At 43.3% G+C, this 24599-nt stretch overlaps 27 non-coding genes across 27 annotated transcripts; all 27 read right to left on the reverse strand.

Annotated features, from left to right (window-relative positions):
- Window positions 1-523: 523 nt before the first annotated feature.
- On the reverse strand, window positions 524-596 carry trnar-ccu (transfer RNA arginine (anticodon CCU)). Its single transcript has one exon. It is a non-coding gene; the product is annotated as a tRNA-Arg (tRNA).
- An 807-nt stretch (window positions 597-1403) lies between these two features.
- trnar-ucu (transfer RNA arginine (anticodon UCU)) lies at window positions 1404-1476 on the reverse strand. The gene has a single exon. It is a non-coding gene; the product is annotated as a tRNA-Arg (tRNA).
- A 714-nt stretch (window positions 1477-2190) lies between these two features.
- Window positions 2191-2263, reverse strand: trnar-ccu (transfer RNA arginine (anticodon CCU)). The gene has a single exon. It is a non-coding gene; the product is annotated as a tRNA-Arg (tRNA).
- Window positions 2264-3070: 807 nt separating this feature from the next.
- Window positions 3071-3143, reverse strand: trnar-ucu (transfer RNA arginine (anticodon UCU)). The gene has a single exon. It is a non-coding gene; the product is annotated as a tRNA-Arg (tRNA).
- Window positions 3144-3857: 714 nt separating this feature from the next.
- On the reverse strand, window positions 3858-3930 carry trnar-ccu (transfer RNA arginine (anticodon CCU)). Its single transcript has one exon. It is a non-coding gene; the product is annotated as a tRNA-Arg (tRNA).
- An 807-nt stretch (window positions 3931-4737) lies between these two features.
- Window positions 4738-4810, reverse strand: trnar-ucu (transfer RNA arginine (anticodon UCU)). The gene has a single exon. It is a non-coding gene; the product is annotated as a tRNA-Arg (tRNA).
- A 714-nt stretch (window positions 4811-5524) lies between these two features.
- trnar-ccu (transfer RNA arginine (anticodon CCU)) lies at window positions 5525-5597 on the reverse strand. Its single transcript has one exon. It is a non-coding gene; the product is annotated as a tRNA-Arg (tRNA).
- Window positions 5598-6404: 807 nt separating this feature from the next.
- trnar-ucu (transfer RNA arginine (anticodon UCU)) lies at window positions 6405-6477 on the reverse strand. Its single transcript has one exon. It is a non-coding gene; the product is annotated as a tRNA-Arg (tRNA).
- A 714-nt stretch (window positions 6478-7191) lies between these two features.
- On the reverse strand, window positions 7192-7264 carry trnar-ccu (transfer RNA arginine (anticodon CCU)). The gene has a single exon. It is a non-coding gene; the product is annotated as a tRNA-Arg (tRNA).
- Window positions 7265-8071: 807 nt separating this feature from the next.
- trnar-ucu (transfer RNA arginine (anticodon UCU)) lies at window positions 8072-8144 on the reverse strand. The gene has a single exon. It is a non-coding gene; the product is annotated as a tRNA-Arg (tRNA).
- A 714-nt stretch (window positions 8145-8858) lies between these two features.
- Window positions 8859-8931, reverse strand: trnar-ccu (transfer RNA arginine (anticodon CCU)). Its single transcript has one exon. It is a non-coding gene; the product is annotated as a tRNA-Arg (tRNA).
- Window positions 8932-9738: 807 nt separating this feature from the next.
- trnar-ucu (transfer RNA arginine (anticodon UCU)) lies at window positions 9739-9811 on the reverse strand. The gene has a single exon. It is a non-coding gene; the product is annotated as a tRNA-Arg (tRNA).
- A 714-nt stretch (window positions 9812-10525) lies between these two features.
- On the reverse strand, window positions 10526-10598 carry trnar-ccu (transfer RNA arginine (anticodon CCU)). The gene has a single exon. It is a non-coding gene; the product is annotated as a tRNA-Arg (tRNA).
- An 807-nt stretch (window positions 10599-11405) lies between these two features.
- On the reverse strand, window positions 11406-11478 carry trnar-ucu (transfer RNA arginine (anticodon UCU)). The gene has a single exon. It is a non-coding gene; the product is annotated as a tRNA-Arg (tRNA).
- Window positions 11479-12192: 714 nt separating this feature from the next.
- On the reverse strand, window positions 12193-12265 carry trnar-ccu (transfer RNA arginine (anticodon CCU)). The gene has a single exon. It is a non-coding gene; the product is annotated as a tRNA-Arg (tRNA).
- An 807-nt stretch (window positions 12266-13072) lies between these two features.
- trnar-ucu (transfer RNA arginine (anticodon UCU)) lies at window positions 13073-13145 on the reverse strand. The gene has a single exon. It is a non-coding gene; the product is annotated as a tRNA-Arg (tRNA).
- Window positions 13146-14739: 1594 nt separating this feature from the next.
- trnar-ucu (transfer RNA arginine (anticodon UCU)) lies at window positions 14740-14812 on the reverse strand. The gene has a single exon. It is a non-coding gene; the product is annotated as a tRNA-Arg (tRNA).
- Window positions 14813-15527: 715 nt separating this feature from the next.
- Window positions 15528-15600, reverse strand: trnar-ccu (transfer RNA arginine (anticodon CCU)). The gene has a single exon. It is a non-coding gene; the product is annotated as a tRNA-Arg (tRNA).
- Window positions 15601-16407: 807 nt separating this feature from the next.
- On the reverse strand, window positions 16408-16480 carry trnar-ucu (transfer RNA arginine (anticodon UCU)). Its single transcript has one exon. It is a non-coding gene; the product is annotated as a tRNA-Arg (tRNA).
- A 1594-nt stretch (window positions 16481-18074) lies between these two features.
- trnar-ucu (transfer RNA arginine (anticodon UCU)) lies at window positions 18075-18147 on the reverse strand. Its single transcript has one exon. It is a non-coding gene; the product is annotated as a tRNA-Arg (tRNA).
- A 715-nt stretch (window positions 18148-18862) lies between these two features.
- Window positions 18863-18935, reverse strand: trnar-ccu (transfer RNA arginine (anticodon CCU)). The gene has a single exon. It is a non-coding gene; the product is annotated as a tRNA-Arg (tRNA).
- Window positions 18936-19742: 807 nt separating this feature from the next.
- Window positions 19743-19815, reverse strand: trnar-ucu (transfer RNA arginine (anticodon UCU)). The gene has a single exon. It is a non-coding gene; the product is annotated as a tRNA-Arg (tRNA).
- A 714-nt stretch (window positions 19816-20529) lies between these two features.
- Window positions 20530-20602, reverse strand: trnar-ccu (transfer RNA arginine (anticodon CCU)). The gene has a single exon. It is a non-coding gene; the product is annotated as a tRNA-Arg (tRNA).
- Window positions 20603-21409: 807 nt separating this feature from the next.
- trnar-ucu (transfer RNA arginine (anticodon UCU)) lies at window positions 21410-21482 on the reverse strand. Its single transcript has one exon. It is a non-coding gene; the product is annotated as a tRNA-Arg (tRNA).
- A 715-nt stretch (window positions 21483-22197) lies between these two features.
- Window positions 22198-22270, reverse strand: trnar-ccu (transfer RNA arginine (anticodon CCU)). The gene has a single exon. It is a non-coding gene; the product is annotated as a tRNA-Arg (tRNA).
- Window positions 22271-23077: 807 nt separating this feature from the next.
- trnar-ucu (transfer RNA arginine (anticodon UCU)) lies at window positions 23078-23150 on the reverse strand. Its single transcript has one exon. It is a non-coding gene; the product is annotated as a tRNA-Arg (tRNA).
- A 714-nt stretch (window positions 23151-23864) lies between these two features.
- On the reverse strand, window positions 23865-23937 carry trnar-ccu (transfer RNA arginine (anticodon CCU)). Its single transcript has one exon. It is a non-coding gene; the product is annotated as a tRNA-Arg (tRNA).
- Window positions 23938-24599: the final 662 nt, after the last annotated feature.

The following is a 24599-nucleotide window of genomic DNA, read 5'->3' on the forward strand; positions in this document are numbered from 1 at the left end:
GCAATTAATTTCTAAAAATAAAAATGGATTGCAGAGGATGGTTTCATCCATCAACCTCTGGGCCCATCACGTTTCCGCAGCGCCACTCTGCTTCAACCCACGGAGGGCACTGAGACATGCCATTGATATTATGCTTTTTTTTATCCCTGGTTGCAGTTCACTTCTGAAAATAAAAATGGATTGCAGAGGATGGTTTCAATCTATAGGCCTCTGGGTTATGGGCCCAGCACGCTTCCGCTGGGACACTCTGTTTTCAGCCACCCCTGACAAGAATTAAACTCACAATCCCTGGCATGGGAGGCCAGTTTTTTAGGCATCTGGGGCATGGTGTTATAGCATGACCTATACGAACTGATAGAAACAGTAAAAAAAAAGAATCACCAAGGGCAATGAGACATGCCGAAGATATTATGCTTTTTTTGATCGCTGGTTGCAATTAATTTCTAAAAATAAAAATTGTTAGCTGAGGATGGCTTCAGTTCATCGACCTCTGGGCCCAGCACGTTTCCACAGCGCCACAACCCACCCCAGAAGGGACTCGAACCCTCAATCCCTGGCTTAGGAGGCCAGTGCCTTATCCATTAGGCCACTGGGGCACTGCGAAGATAGAATGACCTATACGAACTGATAGAAGCAGTAAGGAAAATATATAATGGAAGGCAATGAGAAATGCCCATGAAATTATGCTTTGCCCATGAAATTATGCTTTTTTTGATTTATGGTTGCACTTCATTGCTAAAAATAAAACTGGATAGCAGAGGATGGTTTCCATCCATCGACCTCTGGGTTATGGGCCCAGCACGCTTCCGCTGGGAAACTCTGCAGCCGCCCCTGACAAGAATTAAACTCACAATCCCTGGCATGGGAGGCCAGTTTTTTAGGCATCTGGGGCATGGTGTTATAGCATGACCTATACGAACTTATAGAAACAGTAAAAAAAAGAATCACGTAGGGCACTGAGACATGCCCATGATATTTTGCTTTTTTTGAACGCTGGTTGCAATTAATTTGTAAAAAGAAAGATTGTTAGCAGTTTTTATATTTCTGTTTGCTGAAAACAAACTGGATAGAAGAGGATGGTTTCGATCCATAAATCACTGGGTTAACTGCTCAGCATACTTGCACTTCATCACTCCACTTTCAGGCACCCCAAAATAATACTTGAACTCACAATACATGGATTAGGAGGCCAGTTTCTTAGGCCACTGTGGCACTGTGTGATCAGCATGACCTCTACGAACTGATAGAAGCAGATTCAAAAAAAGAATCACGAAGGGCAGAGAGACATGCCCATGAAAGTATACTTTTTGTTAATCTCTATTTGCACTTCCTTTCTAAAAATTCAATAGCTTCAACATCTTTGTTACATGAACTCTCTTCTTCTTTCCCAAACTGCCTTCATCCACCCCAGATGGGACTCGAACCCACAATCCCTGGCTTAGAAGGCCAGTGCCTTATCCATTAGGCCACTAGGGTACTTGCCAAAATCTATCTTGATAGCAGAGAGTGGTTTCGATCCATCGACCTCTGGGTTACGGGGCCATCACGCTACCGCTGCACCTCTGTAATCAGTGTGACCTATACAAACTGACAGAAGCAGTCAAACAAAGAATCACAGAGGGCACTGAGACATGCCCATGAAATTATGCTATTTTTTATTTATGGTTGCAATTAATTTCTAAAAATAAAAATGGATTGCAGAGGATGGTTTCATCCATCAACCTCTGGGCCCATCACGTTTCCGCAGCGCCACTCTGCTTCAACCCACGGAGGGCACTGAGACATGCCATTGATATTATGCTTTTTTTTATCCCTGGTTGCAGTTCACTTCTGAAAATAAAAATGGATTGCAGAGGATGGTTTCAATCTATAGGCCTCTGGGTTATGGGCCCAGCACGCTTCCGCTGGGACACTCTGTTTTCAGCCACCCCTGACAAGAATTAAACTCACAATCCCTGGCATGGGAGGCCAGTTTTTTAGGCATCTGGGGCATGGTGTTATAGCATGACCTATACGAACTGATAGAAACAGTAAAAAAAAAGAATCACCAAGGGCAATGAGACATGCCGAAGATATTATGCTTTTTTTGATCGCTGGTTGCAATTAATTTCTAAAAATAAAAATTGTTAGCTGAGGATGGCTTCAGTTCATCGACCTCTGGGCCCAGCACGTTTCCACAGCGCCACAACCCACCCCAGAAGGGACTCGAACCCTCAATCCCTGGCTTAGGAGGCCAGTGCCTTATCCATTAGGCCACTGGGGCACTGCGAAGATAGAATGACCTATACGAACTGATAGAAGCAGTAAGGAAAATATATAATGGAAGGCAATGAGAAATGCCCATGAAATTATGCTTTGCCCATGAAATTATGCTTTTTTTGATTTATGGTTGCACTTCATTGCTAAAAATAAAACTGGATAGCAGAGGATGGTTTCCATCCATCGACCTCTGGGTTATGGGCCCAGCACGCTTCCGCTGGGAAACTCTGCAGCCGCCCCTGACAAGAATTAAACTCACAATCCCTGGCATGGGAGGCCAGTTTTTTAGGCATCTGGGGCATGGTGTTATAGCATGACCTATACGAACTTATAGAAACAGTAAAAAAAAGAATCACGTAGGGCACTGAGACATGCCCATGATATTTTGCTTTTTTTGAACGCTGGTTGCAATTAATTTGTAAAAAGAAAGATTGTTAGCAGTTTTTATATTTCTGTTTGCTGAAAACAAACTGGATAGAAGAGGATGGTTTCGATCCATAAATCACTGGGTTAACTGCTCAGCATACTTGCACTTCATCACTCCACTTTCAGGCACCCCAAAATAATACTTGAACTCACAATACATGGATTAGGAGGCCAGTTTCTTAGGCCACTGTGGCACTGTGTGATCAGCATGACCTCTACGAACTGATAGAAGCAGATTCAAAAAAAGAATCACGAAGGGCAGAGAGACATGCCCATGAAAGTATACTTTTTGTTAATCTCTATTTGCACTTCCTTTCTAAAAATTCAATAGCTTCAACATCTTTGTTACATGAACTCTCTTCTTCTTTCCCAAACTGCCTTCATCCACCCCAGATGGGACTCGAACCCACAATCCCTGGCTTAGAAGGCCAGTGCCTTATCCATTAGGCCACTAGGGTACTTGCCAAAATCTATCTTGATAGCAGAGAGTGGTTTCGATCCATCGACCTCTGGGTTACGGGGCCATCACGCTACCGCTGCACCTCTGTAATCAGTGTGACCTATACAAACTGACAGAAGCAGTCAAACAAAGAATCACAGAGGGCACTGAGACATGCCCATGAAATTATGCTATTTTTTATTTATGGTTGCAATTAATTTCTAAAAATAAAAATGGATTGCAGAGGATGGTTTCATCCATCAACCTCTGGGCCCATCACGTTTCCGCAGCGCCACTCTGCTTCAACCCACGGAGGGCACTGAGACATGCCATTGATATTATGCTTTTTTTTATCCCTGGTTGCAGTTCACTTCTGAAAATAAAAATGGATTGCAGAGGATGGTTTCAATCTATAGGCCTCTGGGTTATGGGCCCAGCACGCTTCCGCTGGGACACTCTGTTTTCAGCCACCCCTGACAAGAATTAAACTCACAATCCCTGGCATGGGAGGCCAGTTTTTTAGGCATCTGGGGCATGGTGTTATAGCATGACCTATACGAACTGATAGAAACAGTAAAAAAAAAGAATCACCAAGGGCAATGAGACATGCCGAAGATATTATGCTTTTTTTGATCGCTGGTTGCAATTAATTTCTAAAAATAAAAATTGTTAGCTGAGGATGGCTTCAGTTCATCGACCTCTGGGCCCAGCACGTTTCCACAGCGCCACAACCCACCCCAGAAGGGACTCGAACCCTCAATCCCTGGCTTAGGAGGCCAGTGCCTTATCCATTAGGCCACTGGGGCACTGCGAAGATAGAATGACCTATACGAACTGATAGAAGCAGTAAGGAAAATATATAATGGAAGGCAATGAGAAATGCCCATGAAATTATGCTTTGCCCATGAAATTATGCTTTTTTTGATTTATGGTTGCACTTCATTGCTAAAAATAAAACTGGATAGCAGAGGATGGTTTCCATCCATCGACCTCTGGGTTATGGGCCCAGCACGCTTCCGCTGGGAAACTCTGCAGCCGCCCCTGACAAGAATTAAACTCACAATCCCTGGCATGGGAGGCCAGTTTTTTAGGCATCTGGGGCATGGTGTTATAGCATGACCTATACGAACTTATAGAAACAGTAAAAAAAAGAATCACGTAGGGCACTGAGACATGCCCATGATATTTTGCTTTTTTTGAACGCTGGTTGCAATTAATTTGTAAAAAGAAAGATTGTTAGCAGTTTTTATATTTCTGTTTGCTGAAAACAAACTGGATAGAAGAGGATGGTTTCGATCCATAAATCACTGGGTTAACTGCTCAGCATACTTGCACTTCATCACTCCACTTTCAGGCACCCCAAAATAATACTTGAACTCACAATACATGGATTAGGAGGCCAGTTTCTTAGGCCACTGTGGCACTGTGTGATCAGCATGACCTCTACGAACTGATAGAAGCAGATTCAAAAAAAGAATCACGAAGGGCAGAGAGACATGCCCATGAAAGTATACTTTTTGTTAATCTCTATTTGCACTTCCTTTCTAAAAATTCAATAGCTTCAACATCTTTGTTACATGAACTCTCTTCTTCTTTCCCAAACTGCCTTCATCCACCCCAGATGGGACTCGAACCCACAATCCCTGGCTTAGAAGGCCAGTGCCTTATCCATTAGGCCACTAGGGTACTTGCCAAAATCTATCTTGATAGCAGAGAGTGGTTTCGATCCATCGACCTCTGGGTTACGGGGCCATCACGCTACCGCTGCACCTCTGTAATCAGTGTGACCTATACAAACTGACAGAAGCAGTCAAACAAAGAATCACAGAGGGCACTGAGACATGCCCATGAAATTATGCTATTTTTTATTTATGGTTGCAATTAATTTCTAAAAATAAAAATGGATTGCAGAGGATGGTTTCATCCATCAACCTCTGGGCCCATCACGTTTCCGCAGCGCCACTCTGCTTCAACCCACGGAGGGCACTGAGACATGCCATTGATATTATGCTTTTTTTTATCCCTGGTTGCAGTTCACTTCTGAAAATAAAAATGGATTGCAGAGGATGGTTTCAATCTATAGGCCTCTGGGTTATGGGCCCAGCACGCTTCCGCTGGGACACTCTGTTTTCAGCCACCCCTGACAAGAATTAAACTCACAATCCCTGGCATGGGAGGCCAGTTTTTTAGGCATCTGGGGCATGGTGTTATAGCATGACCTATACGAACTGATAGAAACAGTAAAAAAAAAGAATCACCAAGGGCAATGAGACATGCCGAAGATATTATGCTTTTTTTGATCGCTGGTTGCAATTAATTTCTAAAAATAAAAATTGTTAGCTGAGGATGGCTTCAGTTCATCGACCTCTGGGCCCAGCACGTTTCCACAGCGCCACAACCCACCCCAGAAGGGACTCGAACCCTCAATCCCTGGCTTAGGAGGCCAGTGCCTTATCCATTAGGCCACTGGGGCACTGCGAAGATAGAATGACCTATACGAACTGATAGAAGCAGTAAGGAAAATATATAATGGAAGGCAATGAGAAATGCCCATGAAATTATGCTTTGCCCATGAAATTATGCTTTTTTTGATTTATGGTTGCACTTCATTGCTAAAAATAAAACTGGATAGCAGAGGATGGTTTCCATCCATCGACCTCTGGGTTATGGGCCCAGCACGCTTCCGCTGGGAAACTCTGCAGCCGCCCCTGACAAGAATTAAACTCACAATCCCTGGCATGGGAGGCCAGTTTTTTAGGCATCTGGGGCATGGTGTTATAGCATGACCTATACGAACTTATAGAAACAGTAAAAAAAAGAATCACGTAGGGCACTGAGACATGCCCATGATATTTTGCTTTTTTTGAACGCTGGTTGCAATTAATTTGTAAAAAGAAAGATTGTTAGCAGTTTTTATATTTCTGTTTGCTGAAAACAAACTGGATAGAAGAGGATGGTTTCGATCCATAAATCACTGGGTTAACTGCTCAGCATACTTGCACTTCATCACTCCACTTTCAGGCACCCCAAAATAATACTTGAACTCACAATACATGGATTAGGAGGCCAGTTTCTTAGGCCACTGTGGCACTGTGTGATCAGCATGACCTCTACGAACTGATAGAAGCAGATTCAAAAAAAGAATCACGAAGGGCAGAGAGACATGCCCATGAAAGTATACTTTTTGTTAATCTCTATTTGCACTTCCTTTCTAAAAATTCAATAGCTTCAACATCTTTGTTACATGAACTCTCTTCTTCTTTCCCAAACTGCCTTCATCCACCCCAGATGGGACTCGAACCCACAATCCCTGGCTTAGAAGGCCAGTGCCTTATCCATTAGGCCACTAGGGTACTTGCCAAAATCTATCTTGATAGCAGAGAGTGGTTTCGATCCATCGACCTCTGGGTTACGGGGCCATCACGCTACCGCTGCACCTCTGTAATCAGTGTGACCTATACAAACTGACAGAAGCAGTCAAACAAAGAATCACAGAGGGCACTGAGACATGCCCATGAAATTATGCTATTTTTTATTTATGGTTGCAATTAATTTCTAAAAATAAAAATGGATTGCAGAGGATGGTTTCATCCATCAACCTCTGGGCCCATCACGTTTCCGCAGCGCCACTCTGCTTCAACCCACGGAGGGCACTGAGACATGCCATTGATATTATGCTTTTTTTTATCCCTGGTTGCAGTTCACTTCTGAAAATAAAAATGGATTGCAGAGGATGGTTTCAATCTATAGGCCTCTGGGTTATGGGCCCAGCACGCTTCCGCTGGGACACTCTGTTTTCAGCCACCCCTGACAAGAATTAAACTCACAATCCCTGGCATGGGAGGCCAGTTTTTTAGGCATCTGGGGCATGGTGTTATAGCATGACCTATACGAACTGATAGAAACAGTAAAAAAAAAGAATCACCAAGGGCAATGAGACATGCCGAAGATATTATGCTTTTTTTGATCGCTGGTTGCAATTAATTTCTAAAAATAAAAATTGTTAGCTGAGGATGGCTTCAGTTCATCGACCTCTGGGCCCAGCACGTTTCCACAGCGCCACAACCCACCCCAGAAGGGACTCGAACCCTCAATCCCTGGCTTAGGAGGCCAGTGCCTTATCCATTAGGCCACTGGGGCACTGCGAAGATAGAATGACCTATACGAACTGATAGAAGCAGTAAGGAAAATATATAATGGAAGGCAATGAGAAATGCCCATGAAATTATGCTTTGCCCATGAAATTATGCTTTTTTTGATTTATGGTTGCACTTCATTGCTAAAAATAAAACTGGATAGCAGAGGATGGTTTCCATCCATCGACCTCTGGGTTATGGGCCCAGCACGCTTCCGCTGGGAAACTCTGCAGCCGCCCCTGACAAGAATTAAACTCACAATCCCTGGCATGGGAGGCCAGTTTTTTAGGCATCTGGGGCATGGTGTTATAGCATGACCTATACGAACTGATAGAAACAGTAAAAAAAAGAATCACGTAGGGCACTGAGACATGCCCATGATATTTTGCTTTTTTTGAACGCTGGTTGCAATTAATTTGTAAAAAGAAAGATTGTTAGCAGTTTTTATATTTCTGTTTGCTGAAAACAAACTGGATAGAAGAGGATGGTTTCGATCCATAAATCACTGGGTTAACTGCTCAGCATACTTGCACTTCATCACTCCACTTTCAGGCACCACAAAATAATACTTGAACTCACAATACATGGATTAGGAGGCCAGTTTCTTAGGCCACTGTGGCACTGTGTGATCAGCATGACCTCTACGAACTGATAGAAGCAGATTCAAAAAAAGAATCACGAAGGGCAGAGAGACATGCCCATGAAAGTATACTTTTTGTTAATCTCTATTTGCACTTCCTTTCTAAAAATTCAATAGCTTCAACATCTTTGTTACATGAACTCTCTTCTTCTTTCCCAAACTGCCTTCATCCACCCCAGATGGGACTCAAACCCACAATCCCTGGCTTAGAAGGCCAGTGCCTTATCCATTAGGCCACTAGGGTACTTGCCAAAATCTATCTTGATAGCAGAGAGTGGTTTCGATCCATCGACCTCTGGGTTACGGGGCCATCACGCTACCGCTGCACCTCTGTAATCAGTGTGTCCTATACAAACTGACAGAAGCAGTCAAACAAAGAATCACAGAGGGCACTGAGACATGCCCATGAAATTATGCTATTTTTTATTTATGGTTGCAATTAATTTCTAAAAATAAAAATGGATTGCAGAGGATGGTTTCATCCATCAACCTCTGGGCCCATCACGTTTCCGCAGCGCCACTCTGCTTCAACCCACGGAGGGCACTGAGACATGCCATTGATATTATGCTTTTTTTTATCCCTGGTTGCAGTTCACTTCTGAAAATAAAAATGGATTGCAGAGGATGGTTTCAATCTATAGGCCTCTGGGTTATGGGCCCAGCACGCTTCCGCTGGGACACTCTGTTTTCAGCCACCCCTGACAAGAATTAAACTCACAATCCCTGGCATGGGAGGCCAGTTTTTTAGGCATCTGGGGCATGGTGTTATAGCATGACCTATACGAACTGATAGAAACAGTAAAAAAAAAGAATCACCAAGGGCAATGAGACATGCCGAAGATATTATGCTTTTTTTGATCGCTGGTTGCAATTAATTTCTAAAAATAAAAATTGTTAGCTGAGGATGGCTTCAGTTCATCGACCTCTGGGCCCAGCACGTTTCCACAGCGCCACAACCCACCCCAGAAGGGACTCGAACCCTCAATCCCTGGCTTAGGAGGCCAGTGCCTTATCCATTAGGCCACTGGGGCACTGCAAAGATAGAATGACCTATACGAACTGATAGAAGCAGTAAGGAAAATATATAATGGAAGGCAATGAGAAATGCCCATGAAATTATGCTTTGCCCATGAAATTATGCTTTTTTTGATTTATGGTTGCACTTCATTGCTAAAAATAAAACTGGATAGCAGAGGATGGTTTCCATCCATCGACCTCTGGGTTATGGGCCCAGCACGCTTCCGCTGGGAAACTCTGCAGCCGCCCCTGACAAGAATTAAACTCACAATCCCTGGCATGGGAGGCCAGTTTTTTAGGCATCTGGGGCATGGTGTTATAGCATGACCTATACGAACTGATAGAAACAGTAAAAAAAAGAATCACGTAGGGCACTGAGACATGCCCATGATATTTTGCTTTTTTTGAACGCTGGTTGCAATTAATTTGTAAAAAGAAAGATTGTTAGCAGTTTTTATATTTCTGTTTGCTGAAAACAAACTGGATAGAAGAGGATGGTTTCGATCCATAAATCACTGGGTTAACTGCTCAGCATACTTGCACTTCATCACTCCACTTTCAGGCACCCCAAAATAATACTTGAACTCACAATACATGGATTAGGAGGCCAGTTTCTTAGGCCACTGTGGCACTGTGTGATCAGCATGACCTCTACGAACTGATAGAAGCAGATTCAAAAAAAGAATCACGAAGGGCAGAGAGACATGCCCATGAAAGTATACTTTTTGTTAATCTCTATTTGCACTTCCTTTCTAAAAATTCAATAGCTTCAACATCTTTGTTACATGAACTCTCTTCTTCTTTCCCAAACTGCCTTCATCCACCCCAGATGGGACTCGAACCCACAATCCCTGGCTTAGAAGGCCAGTGCCTTATCCATTAGGCCACTAGGGTACTTGCCAAAATCTATCTTGATAGCAGAGAGTGGTTTCGATCCATCGACCTCTGGGTTACGGGGCCATCACGCTACCGCTGCACCTCTGTAATCAGTGTGACCTATACAAACTGACAGAAGCAGTCAAACAAAGAATCACAGAGGGCACTGAGACATGCCCATGAAATTATGCTATTTTTTATTTATGGTTGCAATTAATTTCTAAAAATAAAAATGGATTGCAGAGGATGGTTTCATCCATCAACCTCTGGGCCCATCACGTTTCCGCAGCGCCACTCTGCTTCAACCCACGGAGGGCACTGAGACATGCCATTGATATTATGCTTTTTTTTATCCCTGGTTGCAGTTCACTTCTGAAAATAAAAATGGATTGCAGAGGATGGTTTCAATCTATAGGCCTCTGGGTTATGGGCCCAGCACGCTTCCGCTGGGACACTCTGTTTTCAGCCACCCCTGACAAGAATTAAACTCACAATCCCTGGCATGGGAGGCCAGTTTTTTAGGCATCTGGGGCATGGTGTTATAGCATGACCTATACGAACTGATAGAAACAGTAAAAAAAAAGAATCACCAAGGGCAATGAGACATGCCGAAGATATTATGCTTTTTTTGATCGCTGGTTGCAATTAATTTCTAAAAATAAAAATTGTTAGCTGAGGATGGCTTCAGTTCATCGACCTCTGGGCCCAGCACGTTTCCACAGCGCTACAACCCACCCCAGAAGGGACTCGAACCCTCAATCCCTAGCTTAGGAGGCCAGTGCCTTATCCATTAGGCCACTGGGGCACTGCGAAGATAGAATGACCTATACGAACTGATAGAAGCAGTAAGGAAAATATATAATGGAAGGCAATGAGAAATGCCCATGAAATTATGCTTTGCCCATGAAATTATGCTTTTTTTGATTTATGGTTGCACTTCATTGCTAAAAATAAAACTGGATAGCAGAGGATGGTTTCCATCCATCGACCTCTGGGTTATGGGCCCAGCACGCTTCCGCTGGGAAACTCTGCAGCCGCCCCTGACAAGAATTAAACTCACAATCCCTGGCATGGGAGGCCAGTTTTTTAGGCATCTGGGGCATGGTGTTATAGCATGACCTATACGAACTGATAGAAACAGTAAAAAAAAGAATCACGTAGGGCACTGAGACATGCCCATGATATTTTGCTTTTTTTGAACGCTGGTTGCAATTAATTTGTAAAAAGAAAGATTGTTAGCAGTTTTTATATTTCTGTTTGCTGAAAACAAACTGGATAGAAGAGGATGGTTTCGATCCATAAATCACTGGGTTAACTGCTCAGCATACTTGCACTTCATCACTCCACTTTCAGGCACCACAAAATAATACTTGAACTCACAATACATGGATTAGGAGGCCAGTTTCTTAGGCCACTGTGGCACTGTGTGATCAGCATGACCTCTACGAACTGATAGAAGCAGATTCAAAAAAAGAATCACGAAGGGCAGAGAGACATGCCCATGAAAGTATACTTTTTGTTAATCTCTATTTGCACTTCCTTTCTAAAAATTCAATAGCTTCAACATCTTTGTTACATGAACTCTCTTCTTCTTTCCCAAACTGCCTTCATCCACCCCAGATGGGACTCGAACCCACAATCCCTGGCTTAGAAGGCCAGTGCCTTATCCATTAGGCCACTAGGGTACTTGCCAAAATCTATCTTGATAGCAGAGAGTGGTTTCGATCCATCGACCTCTGGGTTACGGGGCCATCACGCTACCGCTGCACCTCTGTAATCAGTGTGTCCTATACAAACTGACAGAAGCAGTCAAACAAAGAATCACAGAGGGCACTGAGACATGCCCATGAAATTATGCTATTTTTTATTTATGGTTGCAATTAATTTCTAAAAATAAAAATGGATTGCAGAGGATGGTTTCATCCATCAACCTCTGGGCCCATCACGTTTCCGCAGCGCCACTCTGCTTCAACCCACGGAGGGCACTGAGACATGCCATTGATATTATGCTTTTTTTTATCCCTGGTTGCAGTTCACTTCTGAAAATAAAAATGGATTGCAGAGGATGGTTTCAATCTATAGGCCTCTGGGTTATGGGCCCAGCACGCTTCCGCTGGGACACTCTGTTTTCAGCCACCCCTGACAAGAATTAAACTCACAATCCCTGGCATGGGAGGCCAGTTTTTTAGGCATCTGGGGCATGGTGTTATAGCATGACCTATACGAACTGATAGAAACAGTAAAAAAAAAGAATCACCAAGGGCAATGAGACATGCCGAAGATATTATGCTTTTTTTGATCGCTGGTTGCAATTAATTTCTAAAAATAAAAATTGTTAGCTGAGGATGGCTTCAGTTCATCGACCTCTGGGCCCAGCACGTTTCCACAGCGCCACAACCCACCCCAGAAGGGACTCGAACCCTCAATCCCTGGCTTAGGAGGCCAGTGCCTTATCCATTAGGCCACTGGGGCACTGCAAAGATAGAATGACCTATACGAACTGATAGAAGCAGTAAGGAAAATATATAATGGAAGGCAATGAGAAATGCCCATGAAATTATGCTTTGCCCATGAAATTATGCTTTTTTTGATTTATGGTTGCACTTCATTGCTAAAAATAAAACTGGATAGCAGAGGATGGTTTCCATCCATCGACCTCTGGGTTATGGGCCCAGCACGCTTCCGCTGGGAAACTCTGCAGCCGCCCCTGACAAGAATTAAACTCACAATCCCTGGCATGGGAGGCCAGTTTTTTAGGCATCTGGGGCATGGTGTTATAGCATGACCTATACGAACTGATAGAAACAGTAAAAAAAAGAATCACGTAGGGCACTGAGACATGCCCATGATATTTTGCTTTTTTTGAACGCTGGTTGCAATTAATTTGTAAAAAGAAAGATTGTTAGCAGTTTTTATATTTCTGTTTGCTGAAAACAAACTGGATAGAAGAGGATGGTTTCGATCCATAAATCACTGGGTTAACTGCTCAGCATACTTGCACTTCATCACTCCACTTTCAGGCACCCCAAAATAATACTTGAACTCACAATACATGGATTAGGAGGCCAGTTTCTTAGGCCACTGTGGCACTGTGTGATCAGCATGACCTCTACGAACTGATAGAAGCAGATTCAAAAAAAGAATCACGAAGGGCAGAGAGACATGCCCATGAAAGTATACTTTTTGTTAATCTCTATTTGCACTTCCTTTCTAAAAATTCAATAGCTTCAACATCTTTGTTACATGAACTCTCTTCTTCTTTCCCAAACTGCCTTCATCCACCCCAGATGGGACTCGAACCCACAATCCCTGGCTTAGAAGGCCAGTGCCTTATCCATTAGGCCACTAGGGTACTTGCCAAAATCTATCTTGATAGCAGAGAGTGGTTTCGATCCATCGACCTCTGGGTTACGGGGCCATCACGCTACCGCTGCACCTCTGTAATCAGTGTGACCTATACAAACTGACAGAAGCAGTCAAACAAAGAATCACAGAGGGCACTGAGACATGCCCATGAAATTATGCTATTTTTTATTTATGGTTGCAATTAATTTCTAAAAATAAAAATGGATTGCAGAGGATGGTTTCATCCATCAACCTCTGGGCCCATCACGTTTCCGCAGCGCCACTCTGCTTCAACCCACGGAGGGCACTGAGACATGCCATTGATATTATGCTTTTTTTTATCCCTGGTTGCAGTTCACTTCTGAAAATAAAAATGGATTGCAGAGGATGGTTTCAATCTATAGGCCTCTGGGTTATGGGCCCAGCACGCTTCCGCTGGGACACTCTGTTTTCAGCCACCCCTGACAAGAATTAAACTCACAATCCCTGGCATGGGAGGCCAGTTTTTTAGGCATCTGGGGCATGGTGTTATAGCATGACCTATACGAACTGATAGAAACAGTAAAAAAAAAGAATCACCAAGGGCAATGAGACATGCCGAAGATATTATGCTTTTTTTGATCGCTGGTTGCAATTAATTTCTAAAAATAAAAATTGTTAGCTGAGGATGGCTTCAGTTCATCGACCTCTGGGCCCAGCACGTTTCCACAGCGCCACAACCCAGCCCAGAAGGGACTCGAACCCTCAATCCCTAGCTTAGGAGGCCAGTGCCTTATCCATTAGGCCACTGGGGCACTGCGAAGATAGAATGACCTATACGAACTGATAGAAGCAGTAAGGAAAATATATAATGGAAGGCAATGAGAAATGCCCATGAAATTATGCTTTGCCCATGAAATTATGCTTTTTTTGATTTATGGTTGCACTTCATTGCTAAAAATAAAACTGGATAGCAGAGGATGGTTTCCATCCATCGACCTCTGGGTTATGGGCCCAGCACGCTTCCGCTGGGAAACTCTGCAGCCGCCCCTGACAAGAATTAAACTCACAATCCCTGGCATGGGAGGCCAGTTTTTTAGGCATCTGGGGCATGGTGTTATAGCATGACCTATACGAACTTATAGAAACAGTAAAAAAAAGAATCACGTAGGGCACTGAGACATGCCCATGATATTTTGCTTTTTTTGAACGCTGGTTGCAATTAATTTGTAAAAAGAAAGATTGTTAGCAGTTTTTATATTTCTGTTTGCTGAAAACAAACTGGATAGAAGAGGATGGTTTCGATCCATAAATCACTGGGTTAACTGCTCAGCATACTTGCACTTCATCACTCCACTTTCAGGCACCCCAAAATAATACTTGAACTCACAATACATGGATTAGGAGGCCAGTTTCTTAGGCCACTGTGGCACTGTGTGATCAGCATGACCTCTACGAACTGATAGAAGCAGATTCAAAAAAAGAATCACGAAGGGCAGAGAGACATGCCCATGAAAGTATACTTTTTGTTAATCTCTATTTGCACTTCCTTTCTAAAAATTCAATAGCTTCAACATCTTTGTTACATGAACTCTCTTCTTCTTTCCCAAACTGCCTTCATCCACCCCAGATGGGACTCGAACCCACAATCCCTGGCTTAGAAGGCCAGTGCCTTATCCATTAGGCCACTAGGGTACTTGCCAAAATCTATCTTGATAGCAGAGAGTGGTTTCGATCCATCGACCTCTGGGTTACGGGGCCATCACGCTACCGCTGCACCTCTGTAATCAGTGTGTCCTATACAAACTGACAGAAGCAGTCAAACAAAGAATCACAGAGGGCACTGAGACATGCCCATGAAATTATGCTATTTTTTATTTATGGTTGCAATCAATTTCTAAAAATAAAAATGGATTGCAGAGGATGGTTTCTTCCATCAACCTCTGGGCCCATCACGTTTCCGCAGCGCCACTCTGCTTCAACCCACGGAGGGCACTGAGACATGCCATTGCTATTATGCTTTTTTTTTATCCCTGGTTGCAGTTCATTTCTGAAAATAAAAATGGATTGCAGAGGATGGTTTCAATCTATAGGCCTCTGGGTTATGGGCCCAGCACGCTTCCGCTGGGACACTCTGTTTTCAGCCACCCCTGACAAGAATTAAACTCACAATCCCTGGCATGGGAGGCCAGTTTTTTAGGCATCTGGGGCATGGTGTTATAGCATGACCTATACGAACTGATAGAAACAGTAAAAAAAAAGAATCACCAAGGGCAATGAGACATGCCGAAGATATTATGCTTTTTTTGATCGCTGGTTGCAATTAATTTCTAAAAATAAAAATTGTTAGCTGAGGATGGCTTCAGTTCATCGACCTCTGGGCCCAGCACGTTTCCACAGCGCCACAACCCACCCCAGAAGGGACTCGAACCCTCAATCCCTGGCTTAGGAGGCCAGTGCCTTATCCATTAGGTCACTGGGGCACTGCGAAGATAGAATGACCTATACAAACTGATAGAAGCAGTAAGGAAAATATATAATGGAAGGCAATGAGAAATGCCCATGAAATTATGCTTTGCCCATGAAATTATGCTTTTTTTGATTTATGGTTGCACTTCATTGCTAAAAATAAAACTGGATAGCAGAGGATGGTTTCCATCCATCGACCTCTGGGTTATGGGCCCAGCACGCTTCCGCTGGGAAACTCTGCAGCCGCCCCTGACAAGAATTAAACTCACAATCCCTGGCATGGGAGGCCAGTTTTTTAGGCATCTGGGGCATGGTGTTATAGCATGACCTATACGAACTTATAGAAACAGTAAAAAAAAGAATCACGTAGGGCACTGAGACATGCCCATGATATTTTGCTTTTTTTGAACGCTGGTTGCAATTAATTTGTAAAAAGAAAGATTGTTAGCAGTTTTTATATTTCTGTTTGCTGAAAACAAACTGGATAGAAGAGGATGGTTTCGATCCATAAATCACTGGGTTAACTGCTCAGCATACTTGCACTTCATCACTCCACTTTCAGGCACCCCAAAATAATACTTGAACTCACAATACATGGATTAGGAGGCCAGTTTCTTAGGCCACTGTGGCACTGTGTGATCAGCATGACCTCTACGAACTGATAGAAGCAGATTCAAAAAAAGAATCACGAAGGGCAGAGAGACATGCCCATGAAAGTATACTTTTTGTTAATCTCTATTTGCACTTCCTTTCTAAAAATTCAATAGCTTCAACATCTTTGTTACATGAACTCTCTTCTTCTTTCCCAAACTGCCTTCATCCACCCCAGATGGGACTCGAACCCACAATCCCTGGCTTAGAAGGCCAGTGCCTTATCCATTAGGCCACTAGGGTACTTGCCAAAATCTATCTTGATAGCAGAGAGTGGTTTCGATCCATCGACCTCTGGGTTACGGGGCCATCACGCTACCGCTGCACCTCTGTAATCAGTGTGACCTATACAAACTGACAGAAGCAGTCAAACAAAGAATCACAGAGGGCACTGAGACATGCCCATGAAATTATGCTATTTTTTATTTATGGTTGCAATTAATTTCTAAAAATAAAAATGGATTGCAGAGGATGGTTTCATCCATCAACCTCTGGGCCCATCACGTTTCCGCAGCGCCACTCTGCTTCAACCCACGGAGGGCACTGAGACATGCCATTGATATTATGCTTTTTTTTATCCCTGGTTGCAGTTCACTTCTGAAAATAAAAATGGATTGCAGAGGATGGTTTCAATCTATAGGCCTCTGGGTTATGGGCCCAGCACGCTTCCGCTGGGACACTCTGTTTTCAGCCACCCCTGACAAGAATTAAACTCACAATCCCTGGCATGGGAGGCCAGTTTTTTAGGCATCTGGGGCATGGTGTTATAGCATGACCTATACGAACTGATAGAAACAGTAAAAAAAAAGAATCACCAAGGGCAATGAGACATGCCGAAGATATTATGCTTTTTTTGATCGCTGGTTGCAATTAATTTCTAAAAATAAAAATTGTTAGCTGAGGATGGCTTCAGTTCATCGACCTCTGGGCCCAGCACGTTTCCACAGCGCCACAACCCAGCCCAGAAGGGACTCGAACCCTCAATCCCTAGCTTAGGAGGCCAGTGCCTTATCCATTAGGCCACTGGGGCACTGCGAAGATAGAATGACCTATACGAACTGATAGAAGCAGTAAGGAAAATATATAATGGAAGGCAATGAGAAATGCCCATGAAATTATGCTTTGCCCATGAAATTATGCTTTTTTTGATTTATGGTTGCACTTCATTGCTAAAAATAAAACTGGATAGCAGAGGATGGTTTCCATCCATCGACCTCTGGGTTATGGGCCCAGCACGCTTCCGCTGGGAAACTCTGCAGCCGCCCCTGACAAGAATTAAACTCACAATCCCTGGCATGGGAGGCCAGTTTTTTAGGCATCTGGGGCATGGTGTTATAGCATGACCTATACGAACTTATAGAAACAGTAAAAAAAAGAATCACGTAGGGCACTGAGACATGCCCATGATATTTTGCTTTTTTTGAACGCTGGTTGCAATTAATTTGTAAAAAGAAAGATTGTTAGCAGTTTTTATATTTCTGTTTGCTGAAAACAAACTGGATAGAAGAGGATGGTTTCGATCCATAAATCACTGGGTTAACTGCTCAGCATACTTGCACTTCATCACTCCACTTTCAGGCACCCCAAAATAATACTTGAACTCACAATACATGGATTAGGAGGCCAGTTTCTTAGGCCACTGTGGCACTGTGTGATCAGCATGACCTCTACGAACTGATAGAAGCAGATTCAAAAAAAGAATCACGAAGGGCAGAGAGACATGCCCATGAAAGTATACTTTTTGTTAATCTCTATTTGCACTTCCTTTCTAAAAATTCAATAGCTTCAACATCTTTGTTACATGAACTCTCTTCTTCTTTCCCAAACTGCCTTCATCCACCCCAGATGGGACTCGAACCCACAATCCCTGGCTTAGAAGGCCAGTGCCTTATCCATTAGGCCACTAGGGTACTTGCCAAAATCTATCTTGATAGCAGAGAGTGGTTTCGATCCATCGACCTCTGGGTTACGGGGCCATCACGCTACCGCTGCACCTCTGTAATCAGTGTGTCCTATACAAACTGACAGAAGCAGTCAAACAAAGAATCACAGAGGGCACTGAGACATGCCCATGAAATTATGCTATTTTTTATTTATGGTTGCAATCAATTTCTAAAAATAAAAATGGATTGCAGAGGATGGTTTCTTCCATCAACCTCTGGGCCCATCACGTTTCCGCAGCGCCACTCTGCTTCAACCCACGGAGGGCACTGAGACATGCCATTGCTATTATGCTTTTTTTTTATCCCTGGTTGCAGTTCATTTCTGAAAATAAAAATGGATTGCAGAGGATGGTTTCAATCTATAGGCCTCTGGGTTATGGGCCCAGCACGCTTCCGCTGGGACACTCTGTTTTCAGCCACCCCTGACAAGAATTAAACTCACAATCCCTGGCATGGGAGGCCAGTTTTTTAGGCATCTGGGGCATGGTGTTATAGCATGACCTATACGAACTGATAGAAACAGTAAAAAAAAAGAATCACCAAGGGCAATGAGACATGCCGAAGATATTATGCTTTTTTTGATCGCTGGTTGCAATTAATTTCTAAAAATAAAAATTGTTAGCTGAGGATGGCTTCAGTTCATCGACCTCTGGGCCCAGCACGTTTCCACAGCGCCACAACCCACCCCAGAAGGGACTCGAACCCTCAATCCCTGGCTTAGGAGGCCAGTGCCTTATCCATTAGGTCACTGGGGCACTGCGAAGATAGAATGACCTATACAAACTGATAGAAGCAGTAAGGAAAATATATAATGGAAGGCAATGAGAAATGCCCATGAAATTATGCTTTGCCCATGAAATTATGCTTTTTTTGATTTATGGTTGCACTTCATTGCTAAAAATAAAACTGGATAGCAGAGGATGGTTTCCATCCATCGACCTCTGGGTTATGGGCCCAGCACGCTTCCGCTGGGAAACTCTGCAGCCGCCCCTGACAAGAATTAAACTCACAATCCCTGGCATGGGAGGCCAGTTTTTTAGGCATCTGGGGCATGGTGTTATAGCATGACCTATACGAACTTATAGAAACAGTAAAAAAAAGAATCACGTAGGGCACTGAGACATGCCCATGATATTTTGCTTTTTTTGAACGCTGGTTGCAATTAATTTGTAAAAAGAAAGATTGTTAGCAGTTTTTATATTTCTGTTTGCTGAAAACAAACTGGATAGAAGAGGATGGTTTCGATCCATAAATCACTGGGTTAACTGCTCAGCATACTTGCACTTCATCACTCCACTTTCAGGCACCCCAAAATAATACTTGAACTCACAATACATGGATTAGGAGGCCAGTTTCTTAGGCCACTGTGGCACTGTGTGATCAGCATGACCTCTACGAACTGATAGAAGCAGATTCAAAAAAAGAATCACGAAGGGCAGAGAGACATGCCCATGAAAGTATACTTTTTGTTAATCTCTATTTGCACTTCCTTTCTAAAAATTCAATAGCTTCAACATCTTTGTTACATGAACTCTCTTCTTCTTTCCCAAACTGCCTTCATCCACCCCAGATGGGACTCGAACCCACAATCCCTGGCTTAGAAGGCCAGTGCCTTATCCATTAGGCCACTAGGGTACTTGCCAAAATCTATCTTGATAGCAGAGAGTGGTTTCGATCCATCGACCTCTGGGTTACGGGGCCATCACGCTACCGCTGCACCTCTGTAATCAGTGTGACCTATACAAACTGACAGAAGCAGTCAAACAAAGAATCACAGAGGGCACTGAGACATGCCCATGAAATTATGCTATTTTTTATTTATGGTTGCAATTAATTTCTAAAAATAAAAATGGATTGCAGAGGATGGTTTCATCCATCAACCTCTGGGCCCATCACGTTTCCGCAGCGCCACTCTGCTTCAACCCACGGAGGGCACTGAGACATGCCATTGATATTATGCTTTTTTTTATCCCTGGTTGCAGTTCACTTCTGAAAATAAAAATGGATTGCAGAGGATGGTTTCAATCTATAGGCCTCTGGGTTATGGGCCCAGCACGCTTCCGCTGGGACACTCTGTTTTCAGCCACCCCTGACAAGAATTAAACTCACAATCCCTGGCATGGGAGGCCAGTTTTTTAGGCATCTGGGGCATGGTGTTATAGCATGACCTATACGAACTGATAGAAACAGTAAAAAAAAAGAATCACCAAGGGCAATGAGACATGCCGAAGATATTATGCTTTTTTTGATCGCTGGTTGCAATTAATTTCTAAAAATAAAAATTGTTAGCTGAGGATGGCTTCAGTTCATCGACCTCTGGGCCCAGCACGTTTCCACAGCGCCACAACCCACCCCAGAAGGGACTCGAACCCTCAATCCCTAGCTTAGGAGGCCAGTGCCTTATCCATTAGGCCACTGGGGCACTGCGAAGATAGAATGACCTATACGAACTGATAGAAGCAGTAAGGAAAATATATAATGGAAGGCAATGAGAAATGCCCATGAAATTATGCTTTGCCCATGAAATTATGCTTTTTTTGATTTATGGTTGCACTTCATTGCTAAAAATAAAACTGGATAGCAGAGGATGGTTTCCATCCATCGACCTCTGGGTTATGGGCCCAGCACGCTTCCGCTGGGAAACTCTGCAGCCGCCCCTGACAAGAATTAAACTCACAATCCCTGGCATGGGAGGCCAGTTTTTTAGGCATCTGGGGCATGGTGTTATAGCATGACCTATACGAACTTATAGAAACAGTAAAAAAAAGAATCACGTAGGGCACTGAGACATGCCCATGATATTTTGCTTTTTTTGAACGCTGGTTGCAATTAATTTGTAAAAAGAAAGATTGTTAGCAGTTTTTATATTTCTGTTTGCTGAAAACAAACTGGATAGAAGAGGATGGTTTCGATCCATAAATCACTGGGTTAACTGCTCAGCATACTTGCACTTCATCACTCCACTTTCAGGCACCCCAAAATAATACTTGAACTCACAATACATGGATTAGGAGGCCAGTTTCTTAGGCCACTGTGGCACTGTGTGATCAGCATGACCTCTACGAACTGATAGAAGCAGATTCAAAAAAAGAATCACGAAGGGCAGAGAGACATGCCCATGAAAGTATACTTTTTGTTAATCTCTATTTGCACTTCCTTTCTAAAAATTCAATAGCTTCAACATCTTTGTTACATGAACTCTCTTCTTCTTTCCCAAACTGCCTTCATCCACCCCAGATGGGACTCGAACCCACAATCCCTGGCTTAGAAGGCCAGTGCCTTATCCATTAGGCCACTAGGGTACTTGCCAAAATCTATCTTGATAGCAGAGAGTGGTTTCGATCCATCGACCTCTGGGTTACGGGGCCATCACGCTACCGCTGCACCTCTGTAATCAGTGTGTCCTATACAAACTGACAGAAGCAGTCAAACAAAGAATCACAGAGGGCACTGAGACATGCCCATGAAATTATGCTATTTTTTATTTATGGTTGCAATCAATTTCTAAAAATAAAAATGGATTGCAGAGGATGGTTTCTTCCATCAACCTCTGGGCCCATCACGTTTCCGCAGCGCCACTCTGCTTCAACCCACGGAGGGCACTGAGACATGCCATTGCTATTATGCTTTTTTTTTATCCCTGGTTGCAGTTCATTTCTGAAAATAAAAATGGATTGCAGAGGATGGTTTCAATCTATAGGCCTCTGGGTTATGGGCCCAGCACGCTTCCGCTGGGACACTCTGTTTTCAGCCACCCCTGACAAGAATTAAACTCACAATCCCTGGCATGGGAGGCCAGTTTTTTAGGCATCTGGGGCATGGTGTTATAGCATGACCTATACGAACTGATAGAAACAGTAAAAAAAAAGAATCACCAAGGGCAATGAGACATGCCGAAGATATTATGCTTTTTTTGATCGCTGGTTGCAATTAATTTCTAAAAATAAAAATTGTTAGCTGAGGATGGCTTCAGTTCATCGACCTCTGGGCCCAGCACGTTTCCACAGCGCCACAACCCACCCCAGAAGGGACTCGAACCCTCAATCCCTGGCTTAGGAGGCCAGTGCCTTATCCATTAGGTCACTGGGGCACTGCGAAGATAGAATGACCTATACAAACTGATAGAAGCAGTAAGGAAAATATATAATGGAAGGCAATGAGAAATGCCCATGAAATTATGCTTTGCCCATGAAATTATGCTTTTTTTGATTTATGGTTGCACTTCATTGCTAAAAATAAAACTGGATAGCAGAGGATGGTTTCCATCCATCGACCTCTGGGTTATGGGCCCAGCACGCTTCCGCTGGGAAACTCTGCAGCCGCCCCTGACAAGAATTAAACTCACAATCCCTGGCATGGGAGGCCAGTTTTTTAGGCATCTGGGGCATGGTGTTATAGCATGACCTATACGAACTTATAGAAACAGTAAAAAAAAGAATCACGTAGGGCACTGAGACATGCCCATGATATTTTGCTTTTTTTGAACGCTGGTTGCAATTAATTTGTAAAAAGAAAGATTGTTAGCAGTTTTTATATTTCTGTTTGCTGAAAACAAACTGGATAGAAGAGGATGGTTTCGATCCATAAATCACTGGGTTAACTGCTCAGCATACTTGCACTTCATCACTCCACTTTCAGGCACCCCAAAATAATACTTGAACTCACAATACATGGATTAGGAGGCCAGTTTCTTAGGCCACTGTGGCACTGTGTGATCAGCATGACCTCTACGAACTGATAGAAGCAGATTCAAAAAAAGAATCACGAAGGGCAGAGAGACATGCCCATGAAAGTATACTTTTTGTTAATCTCTATTTGCACTTCCTTTCTAAAAATTCAATAGCTTCAACATCTTTGTTACATGAACTCTCTTCTTCTTTCCCAAACTGCCTTCATCCACCCCAGATGGGACTCGAACCCACAATCCCTGGCTTAGAAGGCCAGTGCCTTATCCATTAGGCCACTAGGGTACTTGCCAAAATCTATCTTGATAGCAGAGAGTGGTTTCGATCCATCGACCTCTGGGTTACGGGGCCATCACGCTACCGCTGCACCTCTGTAATCAGTGTGACCTATACAAACTGACAGAAGCAGTCAAACAAAGAATCACAGAGGGCACTGAGACATGCCCATGAAATTATGCTATTTTTTATTTATGGTTGCAATTAATTTCTAAAAATAAAAATGGATTGCAGAGGATGGTTTCATCCATCAACCTCTGGGCCCATCACGTTTCCGAAGCGCCACTCTGCTTCAACCCACGGAGGGCACTGAGACATGCCATTGATATTATGCTTTTTTTTATCCCTGGTTGCAGTTCACTTCTGAAAATAAAAATGGATTGCAGAGGATGGTTTCAATCTATAGGCCTCTGGGTTATGGGCCCAGCACGCTTCCGCTGGGACACTCTGTTTTCAGCCACCCCTGACAAGAATTAAACTCACAATCCCTGGCATGGGAGGCCAGTTTTTTAGGCATCTGGGGCATGGTGTAATAGCATGACCTATACGAACTGATAGAAACAGTAAAAAAAAAGAATCACCAAGGGCAATGAGACATGCCGAAGATATTATGCTTTTTTTGATCGCTGGTTGCAATTAATTTCTAAAAATAAAATTTTTTAGCTGAGGATGGCTTCAGTTCATCGACCTCTGGGCCCAGCACGTTTCCACAGCGCCACAACCCACCCCAGAAGGGACTCGAACCCTCAATCCCTGGCTTAGGAGGCCAGTGCCTTATCCATTAGGCCACTGGGGCACTGCGAAGATAGAATGACCTATACAAACTGATAGAAGCAGTAAGGAAAATATATAATGGAAGGCAATGAGAAATGCCCATGAAATTATGCTTTGCCCATGAAATTATGCTTTTTTTGATTTATGGTTGCACTTCATTGCTAAAAATAAAACTGGATAGCAGAGGATGGTTTCCATCCATCGACCTCTGGGTTATGGGCCCAGCACGCTTCCGCTGGGAAACTCTGCAGCCGCCCCTGACAAGAATTAAACTCACAATCCCTGGCATGGGAGGCCAGTTTTTTAGGCATCTGGGGCATGGTGTTATAGCATGACCTATACGAACTTATAGAAACAGTAAAAAAAAGAATCACGTAGGGCACTGAGACATGCCCATGATATTTTGCTTTTTTTGAACGCTGGTTGCAATTAATTTGTAAAAAGAAAGATTGTTAGCAGTTTTTATATTTCTGTTTGCTGAAAACAAACTGGATAGAAGAGGATGGTTTCGATCCATAAATCACTGGGTTAACTGCTCAGCATACTTGCACTTCATCACTCCACTTTCAGGCACCCCAAAATAATACTTGAACTCACAATACATGGATTAGGAGGCCAGTTTCTTAGGCCACTGTGGCACTGTGTGATCAGCATGACCTCTACGAACTGATAGAAGCAGATTCA

Source organism: Salmo salar, chromosome 07 (genome assembly GCF_965601325.2).
Source record: "Salmo salar chromosome 07, fSalSal1, whole genome shotgun sequence".
Taxonomy (NCBI): Eukaryota; Metazoa; Chordata; class Actinopteri; order Salmoniformes; family Salmonidae; genus Salmo; species Salmo salar.